This window comes from Loxodonta africana, chromosome 1 (genome assembly GCF_030014295.1).
Source record: "Loxodonta africana isolate mLoxAfr1 chromosome 1, mLoxAfr1.hap2, whole genome shotgun sequence".
Classification (NCBI taxonomy): domain Eukaryota; kingdom Metazoa; phylum Chordata; class Mammalia; order Proboscidea; family Elephantidae; genus Loxodonta; species Loxodonta africana.
The window spans coordinates 217715642-217730680 of NC_087342.1; the positions used below are offsets into that span (position 1 = coordinate 217715642).

General features: G+C 41.9%; 1 protein-coding gene across 2 annotated transcripts in view; it reads left to right on the forward strand.

Moving 5' to 3' along the window:
- The window catches only part of SASH1 (SAM and SH3 domain containing 1), a 310621-nt gene that overhangs the window by 209571 nt on the left and 86011 nt on the right, over window positions 1-15039 (forward strand). The gene's annotated exons all lie outside the window — the stretch shown is intronic.

A 15039-nucleotide genomic window follows, 5' to 3' on the forward strand; every position in this document is an offset into this window, starting at 1 on the left:
AAAAAAAAACCCACTGCCATCAAGCCGATTACAGCTCCATAGGATTTCCAAGGTTGTACTCTCTTCAGAAGCAGCCTACCACATCTTTCTCCCATGGAGCTGCTGGTGGTTTTGAACCACGGACCTTTCAGTTAGCAGTCCAGTGCTTTTCAGCAGCAGTCATTAAAAACATGTTTGTTTCTTTGTTTTGATAACAGGCTGCTTAAGCTCATACAAAGCTGCTTACTTTTTTCCCCCTCCTTTTATAAAAACCAGTTTTGTGGTGAAAATAATATACTAAAAACCTACGTTGTTTTATTTTATTTTGCTTATGATAATTATTTAGATGTTTTTAAAACCTAAAGACCCAAGTGAAATGCAGAATTGACATTGAGGCAAGAAAATGAAGGCATTTGTTTTGACCAGTCACACCAAAAGCAGGATGAACACGAGGGGAAGTTCAAGACCCTTTCCTTTTTTTTTTTAACCCCTTAATTGTTGAGGCAACTCTGAAAGTCAGAACTTGACCCGGGCTGCAGTTTCCAGTGGCCAAGTTAGGAACCATTATTGTACATTCAATCCCAGCAGTTCGAGCGAATGCACGTGGTTTGGGATTCTGCTCACAGTATTGTGCCTGGCCCTGTACGAAGGACTGAATGTAAGTAAGGGATAAGACATTCCTTGCCAATGGAAAGAACATTGGGTTGGCAGTAGGAAGAGCTGAATTAAACCCCCAGCTCTGTGATTTACAATTACACCAGTCGGACAAGTCACTTCCTTCAACACTCTAGGCCTCAGTGTCTTCATCTGTAAAATGGGGCTAGTTCTTCTCAGCATCTTTGTGAGCATGAAGTCAGATGAGATAGATTTGAAAGTGCTCAGTAAACCAGACATGCTTTACAGAAGCTAGCCATTTTTCTTTCTTAACCAATGGACCTGTTAGGATTATATTCAGCTGTGTATAACAGAAACCTGATGGGAGGGGTTGAGGTAAATGGGGGCTATATTTTTCTCATATAACAAGGGGTGTGGAGGTAGTATTCTAAGGCTAGTGCAACGTTCAAGAAATTATTTCCTCTCTTTGTCCACCACTTAGTATGTCACCTTCTTCCTTCAGCTGGAATGATGGCTGCTTTGGGCATTGAGCTCATGTTTCAGGCAGGGAAAGGGGAAAAGACATAGGAGCACTGAGTCAGTTCTTTTCACCACAAAGCACGAGCTTTCCCTGAACCACCACACAAGAAAGTTGCCGCTGTATCTGCAGGGGAGTTCCAGAAGGTGAACATTTTAGCAAGACACATTGTCATCCCCAAACTAAATCAGATTCTACCAGCAATAAGGAAAAGGAGAATGAGTATTGAAATGGAGGCAACTGGCATCGCCTGCTGTAACCACTTGCTTAACTGTTCATATCTTGCCACACACTGATAGAATCTACCCAGTTATGTTGCAGAGCCCTGGAAGGCGTGGACCTTGTACATTTCCTTCATCAAGCCATACCGGGAATTCATCATCTATACGAAGCACACAGTAAATTGTTGCTTTTTTTTCCCCATGAGGCAGGTTAATTACTGATTCCTGTTTATATTGTCTTACATAAAAAATGATGTCCCATAGCCTCTGGCATGTCATGGGGGTGTTTGAAGATTAATTTCTAAATCTGAAGGAATTGGGAAGGCATTTGGGGAGTCCTCAGTGCTGAAATGTATGTTTTTACTCTCAGGAGTGTTATCAGCATCAACGCTGGCATCCCTGCAGCAATTTTAGATCAGCTTCTTGGAGTGCCATGAGGTGGAATTGACTAGAGAGTAACTGGTTTGGTCTGAAGGCACCTAACCTGTAGCTAATCCATTGCTGTCGAGTCGATTCCAACTCACAGCAACCCTATAGGACGGAGTAGAACTGCTCCATATGGTTTCAAGGAGCAACTGGTAGATTTGAACTACTGACTTTTTGGTTAACAGGCCATAGCTTTTAAACACCGCACCAGCAGAGCTCCTGAAGATGCCTACGTGGTGCAAATGGTTTGTGCTCAGCTGCTAACTGAAAGATTGATGATTTGAACCCACCTAGTAGCACCACTGAAGAACAATGTGGCAATCTGCTCCTGTAAAGATTACAGCCAAGAAAACCCTATGGAGCAGTTCTACTCTGTAGAGCATGAGGTCGTCATGAGCCAGAATCCACTCGATGACAGGGGGCTTTGGTTTTATGGTTATACAGCCTACACCCTCAGGCCCACAGATGAAAGGAAATATGGCCTGGACATAAAATAGACTTGACGAGAGGCTCTTGGGGACGTTGGAGGAAGACTGTATCCTATCGGATATTCAGTTCTCCCTACTTCGAGTCCACATCTGAGTCATGTTCCACTCCACTCTCCTCCACTTGTATGGTCCTGGCCTTAGTGAAGTTGTGCCCGGAAGCCAACCAGGCCATGGGCCCTACTGAGGAGAGATGGCATTCGGCTGCTTTTCAGACTCGAAACTCTTACACCTCTGCCAACGCCCTGCATCATTAACTTTCAGGATAAGTTACCAGTTGCTGAATGAAAGGACAGAAATCTCTTCAAAGGCACCTTTGTGAAGGATTTTCAGCTTCAACAGCATTGGAGCCCTGTACTTGGCTTAGAGAGTTTGTTGGCTACTCCTGAGGTGCCAGAGAACCAACTGCTTTTATGTTGAGAAACTGAAGTGCATTTTGAGAAGGACTACAGCCTTCAGTATGGATTACACCTCAACATAAAGAAAACAAAAATCCGCACAACTGGACCAATAAGCAACATCATGATAAACAGAGAAAATATTGAAGTTGTCAAGGATTTCGTTTTACTTGGATCCACAATCAATGCCTGTGAAAGCAAAAAACAACCAAAAAAAAAAAACCCATGGCTGTCGGGTCAATTATGACTCATAGTGACCCTTTAAGGAAGCAACAACAGTCAAGAAATCAAATGATGTATTGCATTGGGCAAATCTACTGCAAAAGTTTGCTTTATTTTTTATTGTTTTTACTGAAGGTTTACAGAACACAGTAGTTTCTCATTAAACAGTATACGTATTGTTTTATGACATTGGTTGACAACCCTACTACATGTCAACACTCTCCTTCCTCAACCTTGGGTTCCCTATTATCAGCCTTCCTCTCCCCTCCTGCCTTCTAGTCCTTGCCCCAGGGCTGGTGTGCCCTTTTAGTTTCATTTTGTTTTATGGGCCTGTCCACTCTTTGGCTGAAGGGTGAGCCTCAGGAGTGACTTCATTACTGAGATGAAAGGGTGTCCGGGGGCCATATACTCAGAGTTTCTCCAGACTCTGTCAGGCCAGCAAATCTGGTCTTTCTTTTTGAGTTAGAACTTTGTTCTATATTTTTCTCCAGCTCTGTCTGGGACCCTCTGTTGTGACCCCTGTCAGAGCATTCAGTGGTGGTAGCTGGGCACCATCTAGTTGTCCTGGACTCAGTCTGGTGGAGGTCGTGGTAGTTGTGGTCTCTTAGTCCTTGCAAAAGGCTTCTTTAAAGTGTTAAAAAGCAAAGATATCACTTTGAAGACTAGGGTGCACCTGGCCCAAGGGATGGTATTTTCAGTCGCCTCATAGGCATGTGAAAACTGGACAATGAATAAGGAAAACTGAAGAAGAATTGATGCCTTTGAATTATGGTGTTGGCGAAGAATACTTAATATACCATAGACTGCCAGAAGAACGAACAAATCTGTCTTGGAAGAAGTACTGCCAAAATGCTCCTTAGAAGCAAGGATGGTGAGACTTTGACTCACAAACTTTGGACATGTTATCAGGAAGGACCAGTTTCTGGAGAAGGACATCATGCTTGATAAAGCAGAGGGTCAGTAAAAAAGAGGAAGACCCTCACTGACATGGATTGACACAGTGGCTACAACAGTGGGCTCAAACATAGCAACGATTGTGAGGATGGCGCAGGACTGGATAGTGTTTTATTCTATTGTACCTAGGGTGGCTATTAGTTGGATTGGATTCTATGGCACCTAACAACAACAAGAGGAACTTGACTCCATAGGTGGAATTGATTGAATGAAAAGGGTAGTCATCATAATAGTTAGCATTTTTTCCCCACACTTTGTATGTGCAGGCATGTTGTAAATGTTATACAAGTGGTAGCTCACAGAAAATTCTGGAAAACGGTATGTAGGAATATAGGTATGTATATATGTGTATGTATGTGGGCCTATATAGACGTATCTGTATGCGTGTGTATATTTATATAAGCATATACATTCATATATATTCATATATACAGTAAAGCACAAAGAGGGCACAAACACTGATACTTCTTAGACTTAACCTAACACCTCATGGGATTGATTTATGGCATCTGAAGTCTTAGGACCATAGTCTTGTGGGACAACTTAGACAATAGGTATAATGTAGTATATAAAGTTTATGTTCTACATCCTAGCTTGGTGAGCAGTATCTCAGGTCTTAACAGCTTGCAAATGGCCATCTAAGATATAACTGCTATTAATTTCTACATGTAAGGATGGCACAGGACCGGGCAGTGTTTCATTCTATGGTACATAGGGTCGCTATGAGTCAGAACAACAACACGTCCAAAGTAAAAGAGAAAGAAGGAAATCAAAGACTCAGAGAAGAAACTAGTCACAGAACTAATAGTATATGTGAACCATGACCTCATCTACCCTGAATCTAGAAGAACTAGATGGTGCCCGGCTACTGCTACTGACCGTTCTGATGAGGAACACCATAGATCAATCCTGATAGAATGGGAGCAAAATTTTGAACAGAACTCAAATTCTCAAATAGTCCAGACTTGCTGGAATTGTTGAGACTGGAGGACTCCTTGAGACTGTTGCCCTGAGATACTCTTTAAACCTTGAACCAAAACTATTCCATGAGGTCATCTTTTAGCTAAATAACACATTGACTCATAAAATAAACAATATCATCTGTGAGTACTGTGCTCCTTTAAAAAAAAAAACTGAGATTAAATGGTCAACACTTACTCAAAAGCAAAGACGAGAAGGCAAGGGGACAGGGAAACTAGATTACTAGTAATGGAACAACAAGAGCGGAAATAATGAGGAAGTTGACACACTGTGAAAAATGTAACCAATGTCACTGAACAAATTGTGTAGAAATTGTTAAACGGGAACCTAATTTGCTGTGTAAACTTTCACTGAAAACATAATAAAATATTTTAATAAAAAAAAAAAAACCCTTTGTGATAGGAAATGTTATTGTCTTCGTCTTGCACAAGAGGAAACGGCAATTCAGTGTGACTAACTGACTTGCCCAAAGTAACACAGTAAGTGGTAGAGTTGGGCTTTGAGCACTGGCGGTTGGATTCCAGTACCTACATTCTCAGCCGTTGTACTGTGCCAGTTCCAGACGGTGGGCCTTCTGAAAACATTTGAGACAATATCATTCAAGTCTATGTACCAATCAGCTGCCTATCATCTCTACCGAGTACCAAAAAAAAAAAAGGCTTGATTTGCAGCAGGAAAGATCATGTTTAAGAACCCAAAAAACCCAAACCTATTGCTGTCGAGTCGATTTCAACTCATAGCAACACTACAGGGCAGGGTAGAACTGCTCTATAGGGTTTCCAAGGCTGTAAGCCTTTATGGAAACAGACTGCCACATTTTTCTCCTGTGGAGTGGCCGGAGGGTTCCAACCACTGACCTTTTGGTTGGCAGGTGAGCACTTAACCCACTGTGCCATCAGGGCTCCCTCAACCCATAACACCACCACCAACAAAAAACTTCATTGCTGTGAAGTTGATTCTGATTCACAGTGACTGTATAGGCCAGAGTAGAACTGCCCCATAGGGTTTCCAAGGAGTGGTTGGTGGCTTCAAACTGCTGACCTTTTCGGTTAGCAACCATAGCTCTTAACCACTGCACCACCAGGGCTTCTTGTATGAATAGCTATGAGTCAGTATTTATGGGACACTGTTATGGGTTGAGGGAGCCCTGGTGGTGCAGTGGGTTAAGCACTCAGCTGCTAAACAAAAGGTTGGTGGTTTGAATCCACCAGCTGCTCCGTGGGAGAAAGATGTGGCAGGCTGCTTCTGTAAAGATTTACATCCTTGGAAACCCTATGGGGCAGTCTTCTCTGTCCTATAGGGTTCCTATGAGTTGGATTTGACTCATTGGCAATGGTTTTGGTTTTTGGTTTGGTTATGGGTTGAATTGTGTCCTCCAAGAAGATAACGTTGAATTCTTAACACTAGGTACCTGTTAACGTGATCTTGTTTGGAAATAAGGTCTTCAAAGATGCTGTTAACATTTTATCATACTCAAGTAGGGTAAGCCTTAATCCAATATGACTGGTATCCTTATAAAAAGAGGACAAGCAGCACACAGAGGCACACAGGGAATATAGCCATGTGGAGACAGTGGGAGAGATTGAAGTGATGCATCTACAAGCCAAGGGTTATCAGGAATCACCAGAAGGTGGAGGAGGCAAGGGCGGATCTTCTCCTAGAGCCTTCAGAGGGAACATGGCTCTGCCGGCACTTTGATTTCCGACATCTAGCCTCCAGAACTGTGAGGCAATCAATTTCTGTCGTTTTAAGCCACCTGCTTTGTGATAATTTGTTACACCAGCTCTAAGAAACTCATACTGGCACTTACCAAAGGCTAGGCACTGTGCTAAGTGCTTTACATTTAGTGTCTCATGTAATTATCATAACAACTCATTAAGGTGAAAATCCATTGCTGTCGAGTGGATTCCAACTTACAGCAACCCTAGAGGACAGAGTAGAACTGGCCCATCGGTTTTCCAAGGCTTTAAATCTTTATGGAAGCTGACTGCCACATCTTTCTCCCATGGAGCACCTGGTAGGTTCGAACTACTGACCTTTTGGTTAGCGGCTGAGCACTTAACCCACTGTGCCACCAGCGTCCCTCAATCCATACAGTCCTCCATAGATATTGACTCATAGCCATTCACACGAAGAGCCCCTCAACCCGTCACCAAAAAACCAAACCAAATCTGTTGCCGTCAATTCTGTCTCATAGCAATGCTATAGGACGGAGTAGAACTGCCCCATGAAGTTTTCAAGGAGTGCCTGGTAGACTTGAACTGCCGACCTTTTGGTTAGCAGCAGTAGCTCTTAACCACTGTGTACTGTTTGTTTGTTTTTGCATACTGTTTTTATCGTCCCAACTTCACATGAAAAGGAGATCAAGGCTTAGAGTGAATGCAGCCTTGCCTGGTGTCCCACTGGAAGTAGCAATGCTGCGCCTGCCTTCCAGTCTCCCGGGCTCCTATGTGTGTCTCCTTGAGTCCTGTGCTATGCCCGCCCTGCCTGGGATTTGGCATCTCAGGCACCTGCCTTGATCATTCGTGAAAGTGACCTTGTAACAAGGAGCCAGAAAGTATGGTCTGGGAATAGACTGGAAAATGAAAGAAAAGGCTCGTACGATGGATGTTTTGACTAGCGTGACAAAATGTCACCAATGTTGTCATTGATAATAGATAGCCGTGGAGTGCTAACAATATACCTGATTTTGGCAACAGAATTGCTTTCAATCTCACTCAAGTGAATTTACAAGCTAAATTCTGTGCATGGGAGCCAGCAGTTACTGGCTGCCCAGGGCGACGACTAGGGCAAGAGAGGTGCGTAGGGTGTGGAATTGAAGGAGGTGCTCAGTTTCTGCACTCGCAGGACCCTGAGAGTGGGTGCCTCCTTTACACGTTGGGCCCTTGGCGTGGTGTTGGGCCCTCGGCATCTCTCTTCCCTCACCCTAGTCTTGGCCCTGTGGCTAGGAAAGGGCAACCCTTGAATTTTTATAGCAGATAGTTGTTGCTGTTGATTCCGACTCCTGGTGACCCCACGTGTGCAGAGTAGAACTGCTCCGTAGAGTTTTCAAGGCTGCGGCCTTTCCAAAGCAGATCACCAGGCCTGTCTCCCGAGGCACCTCTGGGTGGGTTTGAACCACCAACCATTCAGCTAGTCATTGAGTGCATAACCATTTGCACCACCCAGTGACTCCATAGCAGTAAGTAGATAGTGTGAACTGAATTTTGCTTTATATTTATCTCTATATATTCCCAAAACCAAACCTATTACCAGCAAGTCTATTCCAACTCATAGCAACCCTATAGTGACCTTTTAGGACAGAGTAGAACTGCCCCATAGGGTTTCCGAGGAGCGGCTGGTGGATTCAAACTGCCAACCTTTTGGTTAGCAGTTGAGCTCTTAACCACTGTGCCACCAGGACTCCAAGAGATATATTAGCATGATGAAAAATATCTGTGATACTCAAAGGATAATAAGAAATACCAAATTCAGGGATTATCTATTTTACATAAAATGATTCATCACTAAACAAGTAAAATATGAGTGTCAGTTGTTAGTCATACTGAAGGCCTAAAGAAAAAGAAAACAGTAACTACTGAAAATCCACTCAGCCTTTACCTTCTCTGTCTGCCCCCTACACAAACACAGCTCAGTAGCACCAATATTTCAGGCCTTTTTCTACATCTGAGGACAATGCTGCTGGCTTTCGGGACTGCCTTGGCAGGCCTGAGAGGATGCAGGACAAGCCCCAGTTGCAGCAAAAGCGCCGATTGAAAATGCAGCAGAAGTAAACTAGTAGAAAAATTTATTTCCTGACACTCAAGATTAAGAAACCCTACAATCTCTTAAGTATACGTTTTCCAGCAACGTATAACACATGGTCCATTCTTAGAAATTAGATTTTAACAGTTTTTCTTTCTCTCTTTTGGTTTGGTTATAATAAAGTTTCTGTGCAGCTCATCCAAGCACAAACGTAAAGTCTATTTTAGGAATTTCTTTTCACATGGGCATTCGTTGTACTCTTCGCATGTGCTACTCTTTGTGTAGCAGGATATAGAGTTGTGTTTGCCTGGATGTACCTTAGACTGTTTATATATAGATAAATAGACATAAGGAGAAAAACGGGCTTGAGCCAAATTATTTGGCCTCCTTTCCTTCTCCACCACCCATCTGTCAATTTGTCGTACTGTGATGGCTTGTGTGTTGCTATGATGCTGGAAGCCATACCAACAGTATTTCAAATACTAGCAAAGTCACCCATGGTGGACAGGTTTCACTGGAACTTCCAGACTAAGACAGACTAGGAAGAAAAGCCTAGTGATCTACTTCTGACAATTAGGCGATGAAAACCTTATAGATCACAACAGAATATTGTCCGATACAGTACTGAAAGATGACCCCAACACTACACAATAGCCACAACAATGGACTCAAACATACCAATGATCATGAACATGAAGGTCACCATGAGTCAGAGCCAACTTGACAACAGCTAACAAGTAGACAAGAGGATCATGCAAGACCAGTAATACCAAATCTTGAAAAGTGTTCTTGAAATACTTAAATCTCATCAATTCATACACCATGTTCACATTTTGTGTTGAAAACATGTTCTATTTTCACAAGTTCTTCTCGGTATCATTCTGGTAATTTATTTACCAAAGCCCAGTGCCAGGATGTGGTGGTGTCCCTTTTAAGTCTATCCCGTTAGTAATAGGGAAGGTACATAAGTAAAGTGTATAAAATAGGAATTTCTGTTAAGTAAATGAGAAGCACTGTGGTGACATGAATGAAGCATTGGATTTGGGTCAAAAAATATGACTTATAAGCCTAGCTCTGTGGCCTCAGGCAGCTCATCACTCCCCAGTGTCTCAGTGATAATCCCTATTCTGTAATGAGAGGGTCTGTGAGAGTGTTTTGTTTAAGAGGTAGAATTTATACAAATGTAAACCATTTCATTTTGATCTGTGTTACTTCCTCCTTTTCCTGTATGGGCTCAGGAGTATCTCCACTGTAAAGCAACAGACTCGATATTCTATTGCCATAAAAAAAAAAAAAAAATTGCCATATATACTATTAAGTCAACCTAGACTTTATCCTATATGTTGTTTAGAGGAAGCAACATAATTTTTATAAAACTGAGTTTGATATTATCCTAGGCAGCAAAGGTAAAACCATACTCTCCTGGTTTCCCTTCTACCCTCTGACTGTTCCTCAGCTCCATTGGCTGATACAACCTTCCCTTCCTGGCCTGTAAAAATTGGGTTGCTCTAGAACTCAGTCTTCATTACCTCTTCTCTTCTGAATCTACAGCTACTATAATCTATTGTGTTCAGTTGGCCTCATAGCTTTAAAAAAAATTTTTTTTGCTTTAAAAATATTTTATTTTTGTTGTTGATGACAACATACACAGCAGAACATACACCAATTCAACCATTTCTACGTGTACAATTCAGTGACTTTGATTGCATTCCTTGAGCTGTGCAATCATTCTGACCCTCCTTTTTTGAGTTGTTCCTCCTATTAACATAAACTCGTTGCTCCCTCAGTTTAGTATCTAATCTTTCAAGTTGCAGTTGTCAGTTTGATACCATATTGAAAAAACCAAACCAAACCCATTGCTGTCAAGTTGATTCCGACTCATAGCAACCTCATAGGACAGAGTAGAACTGCCCCATAGGGTTTCCAAGGAGTGGCTGATGGATTCAAATTGCTGACCTTTTGGTTAGCAGCCATAGCTCTTAACCACTGCACCCCCAGGATTTGTGATACCATAAACCTTAAACCTAAAATAGTCCCTAAAGTATTCTTGAAAGCAAACAATAGCTTAACTAGTAAAGAATGTCTGCCTTAAGCATTGTGCTCTTTTAAGATCTATCTTTTTTGATTTAAACTTTAAAGCTTATCTCAGGGTAGTGGTTTCAGAGATTCATCCAGCCTGCATGACTCCAGAAAGGAAAATCAGATATTCCGTTCTGCATTTTCCCCCTTTTGATCAGGGCTCTTCTATAGAATCTTTCATCAAAATGTTCAGTAATGGTAGCCGGGCACTATCCAGTTCTTCTGGTCTCATGGCAATAGGCAGTTGTTCATGGAGGCAGTTAGCCAGACATCCCGTACCTTCCTCCTATTCCAGGCTGTCCTTCCTCTGTTGCTCCAGGCGAATAGAGACCAACTGTTGTATGGGAGGCCTCAGATTACCAATGAGTTGATTTCCTAAGTATATCTTTAAGTCGAATTTGTGCTTAAGTCAGAACAGTTAGGTATGTTGGTTCGTATTTAAAGTCAGTCAAGTGTTAGTATATAGTGTACCTTTCAATGCATAAAAAACATAAAAGAAACACTTCCAGATACACTAAAACATTTTTAACATAATAATACAGTAATAATAATAATAGTAATGTTTTGATGCATGTTGCAAAATAGTACCTGTTTGTTGTTATGAACCATTGTTACGTACCTCGAACTTGTAATAGGCTTTACAGGGGCTGGTTCGTAACTGGAAACCCTGGTGGTGTAGTGGTTAAGAGCTACATCGGCTAACCAAAAGTTTGAATCCACCGTGCGCTCTTTGGAAACTCTATGGGGCAGTTCTATTCTTTCCTATAGGGTCACTATGAGTCAGAATCAGCTTGATGGCAATGGGCTTTTTGGGTTCATAACTACAGGTTCTACATAAGTTGGATGTTTGTAACCAGGTACTGCCCATACCTTAAATGGCTGCTTGCAAACTTTTTAAGACCCCAGGCACTGCTCAATAAACTAGGAGGTAGGCAGGCTGGCCTCATAGCTTTAAATACGCAGATGACTTCCAGATTTTTATCTCTAGCCATCAACAACTCCCCTGAGCTCTAGACTGTGTTCAACTGTTGCCTTGATATCTCCACATGGGTGTTTAATTAGCACCTTAAACTTAACATGCCCAAAAGAGACCTTCATTTCCTCCCCTCCTACTCCACCCAGGCCTGCCCATGAATGGCAAACCAGCTCATCATTGAGGTCTCTGCTCAAATGTCACCTTTTCAAAGAGGACTTCTCTGACCAGCCCCCACTCCTTGACTCTTAGCATTACCCAGCTTCTCTCCCTCTCAGAGCTCCAGGGGAGCAGGGATCTTATCTGTCTTGCTTATGTGTTCTCAGTGCCTCCCAGGATGCCTGACTCGTACTGGGAACTGAATCAATATTTATTGAAAGAAAGAAAAGCTGAATGAATGAATGAATAAACAAGCAATTTAACAAAGAACTTGCTACAAAAGAGAAGGAGGACAAAAGGGCTGCTGTCTCTTAAATTGCTTCTCTGATCTAATTCACAATTTCCTTAATTTAGGAATTTTCTCAAGTGAATTTTGCTTTCAGGGAAGGCTAAAGGATTTTAAGGATCCTGAGTCAAAATGTTTGGAGCCCTGGTGGGGGAGTGGTTACGAGCTCAACCGCTAACCCAAAGGCTGACTGTTCGAATCCATCAACCACTCCTTGGAAACCCGGAGGGGCAGTTTTACTCTGTCCTGTAGGGTTGTTTTAAGTCGAAATCGACTTGACAACGATGGGGTTTTACGAGGAAAAATGTTTACACTCAATCAGTTTTTGGGTCTGATAGTAGTTATTGAGGAAGGGGTATTTGTTAAGTTTGAGTTCAAATTTTAAAGGCAATACTTGATGATTACTAAATACATAATAGACTTTCCAAAGTGCCCCAGAATGGTAATTATTGCTTCCTAGTCATCAAAATCCACGCTGAAGTTCCCACTCCTTTCACCCCCTAAACAGTGAAACTGATGGATAGAAAAGGGTGACAAACCTGCTCCCAGCACCTGCCATTCTCAGGCCTGAGGCTGGTTAGAAGAGGGACGTTCTACCAGGGGGCCTCTTTGGAGCCGACTTCTGAGCGTTAATTTTCTCCACCAGGAGATCAGTAACTAGCCCCTTCCACCTGCTGCCATCCCTGTTTGGATTTTGGTTACATCATCGATTTCTGCCCCTGCTGGATGAAATTTCTAATCAGTCTCAAGGAGAAAGGAGATGCCATTTCGCATCACTGCTCTGCCAGCTTCTGTTTGCTGGGACAATTCACCGCGTCGAAATTAAACTTCATACGGTGTCGTCTTCCCCCTTTGAAAACTGAGTGGGGGAGTCTCACACTCTTATGAAACATTGGCTTGTTATTCTTTGGCCAGTACCTAGATTGTGAATGAGATTTTTTTTAAAAAAAAAAAACGCTAGACAAATTGTTTTCACCCCAGCAAGATGAATGAAGAAACTACAGTGCCCTCTGCTGGCTTCCTTGGAAAATGCAAGCGACAACCAGGACAGAGCCAAAGTCCAAACCCAAGGATAAACAATTCGAAATGTGTGATGATTTGAAGACAGATAAAAATAAGGAAAACATTGTATGTCAGCATTTTAGAGAGGAAAATACAATTAGATGCTGCGATAGCTGTGTAGGAGTGAGAACTTACCTTTTTCTGCGGTGTAAGTTCTGAAATATTTTAATGGTGTTGGATGTTCTCATTTGGCAGAAATAATTAAAAATGGATTAGAAGAATAGAAGTGAGCCTTTGACATTTTCTCCAGACTAGGGAAGATGAGGCATATACTGGAAAAAAGGCTGGGCATGCATGGTCCCTGGTCTGCCCCTAATTAGCCACAGAACTGTGGGCCGTTTCCTCAGTTTCCTATAGAATTGGGATTGGGATTAAGTGGTAAAATTCCTTACAACACAAGGTTTCTTATTCTAAGTCTAAAGAACTGTAAAGTCTAAAAGAAAGTTATGTTTCTTTAGACCATTTTCCCATGAAAATCTTTCTCCTAGAAAAAGTGAAAGTTCACATCTATGTTTTAAATTTATTATATAGCTAGCTAGCCTTATCAAGACCTAAGGGTATTTGATATATTGAGTCTTTACAAATTAGTTCAGGACTTGCCTAGTCCTTAGAATGAGTATAAAAATAAACCTGGGGCTTCCTTTCTGTTAAGTGCCCATCTGCAGAAAGCATGGTGCAGTAAGGTGGACTGATACATGTCACCATGGGTTTGAGTTCAAAGTACTACAGAGTAAATTTTTTTACAAAAAAAAATTAAGAATCCAAGCCTTAGTTTGAACATTATTTCTCTTTGAAGATTTCCTTCCCTCAATCTCCAGCCATCTGCTCTCTGCTGCCTATTTGCAATTCCCATACATCTGAGGTTCTAAGCACATTGCATGTGCCCCCCTTCCTCTTCTTCTTTGCATGTACTTTTTTGTTTGTGTTTGTCTTCCCCCTCAGTCAAACTCTTGAGTTTCATTTCTTCATTCATGTATCTCGTGCATAATAATACAATAATCTTCTTGTAGTGAAGATTCAGATGTCTGTTCTTCTGATAATGATGCTTATCTCTTCTTCTGATGTGGGTTCCTTCTTTCTCGTTTTCCTCGTCAGCAAGCCCAAGCATACTAACTTGCTCTCTGGGCTTTGGAGCTACCTAATTTAAGATTTTGCTCCAAACTTTACTTTTCCCTTTTTGACGTAACCAACTTTTCCTTTCCTTAGTTTCCCAGTCTTCTTGCATTAAGCTGGTATTTGCCTATATGTTTTCTGGAGAAATGATTAATTAATTGGTTTTGGGCTGTGTACTCTTTTCCAGTTGTTTGGGTTCATCTGTCAGGATCACAAAATGGCAGCCAAGGGTGGGGGGGTGGACCAAATGTGGTACTCAGACATGTATTGATAAAGTTGGACATGTTTTAAAAACATTGAGTTGTTTGCCGTCACTTAAAAGTGTGGAGTGCTCGTATAAAAAATGTAGATTTCTGGCTTCTCTTTGGACAACGGAAGATCTAGCAACATGCACATCACACTTGCCAGTTGGCAGCAACTGGAACCCCGCTGTCTGGGCCATGCCATCTCCTCTTTTCTTGAGTCTCCCTTCTGCTCTTATTTATTTTTTGCAGCCGACCACTTCATTCACCCCAGCAGCCTTTGTGTTTGTGATGCTGGATCTATATTCTCATTATTATTTTCCTTTTCTTTCCCTCTTAACACAAGAGACTTCTCCATGGCAGCAACTTCGCTTGTAGTTAATAGTTCACAGAAGTGGAAGGTACTTTAGTGCTCATCAAGTGAAGTCCATTCTCTTCATTTAATACAGGTATTTCCCTGGAGTGGGTTCTTCAGAAATGTTGACAAATGGCACATGTGTCTGTTTCTAGGCAGGCAGCAGTAAATATCCTGTAAAAATTTCCCTGGCTCTGTTAAGTAGTGTTAATGCTGAGTCCAACTAGT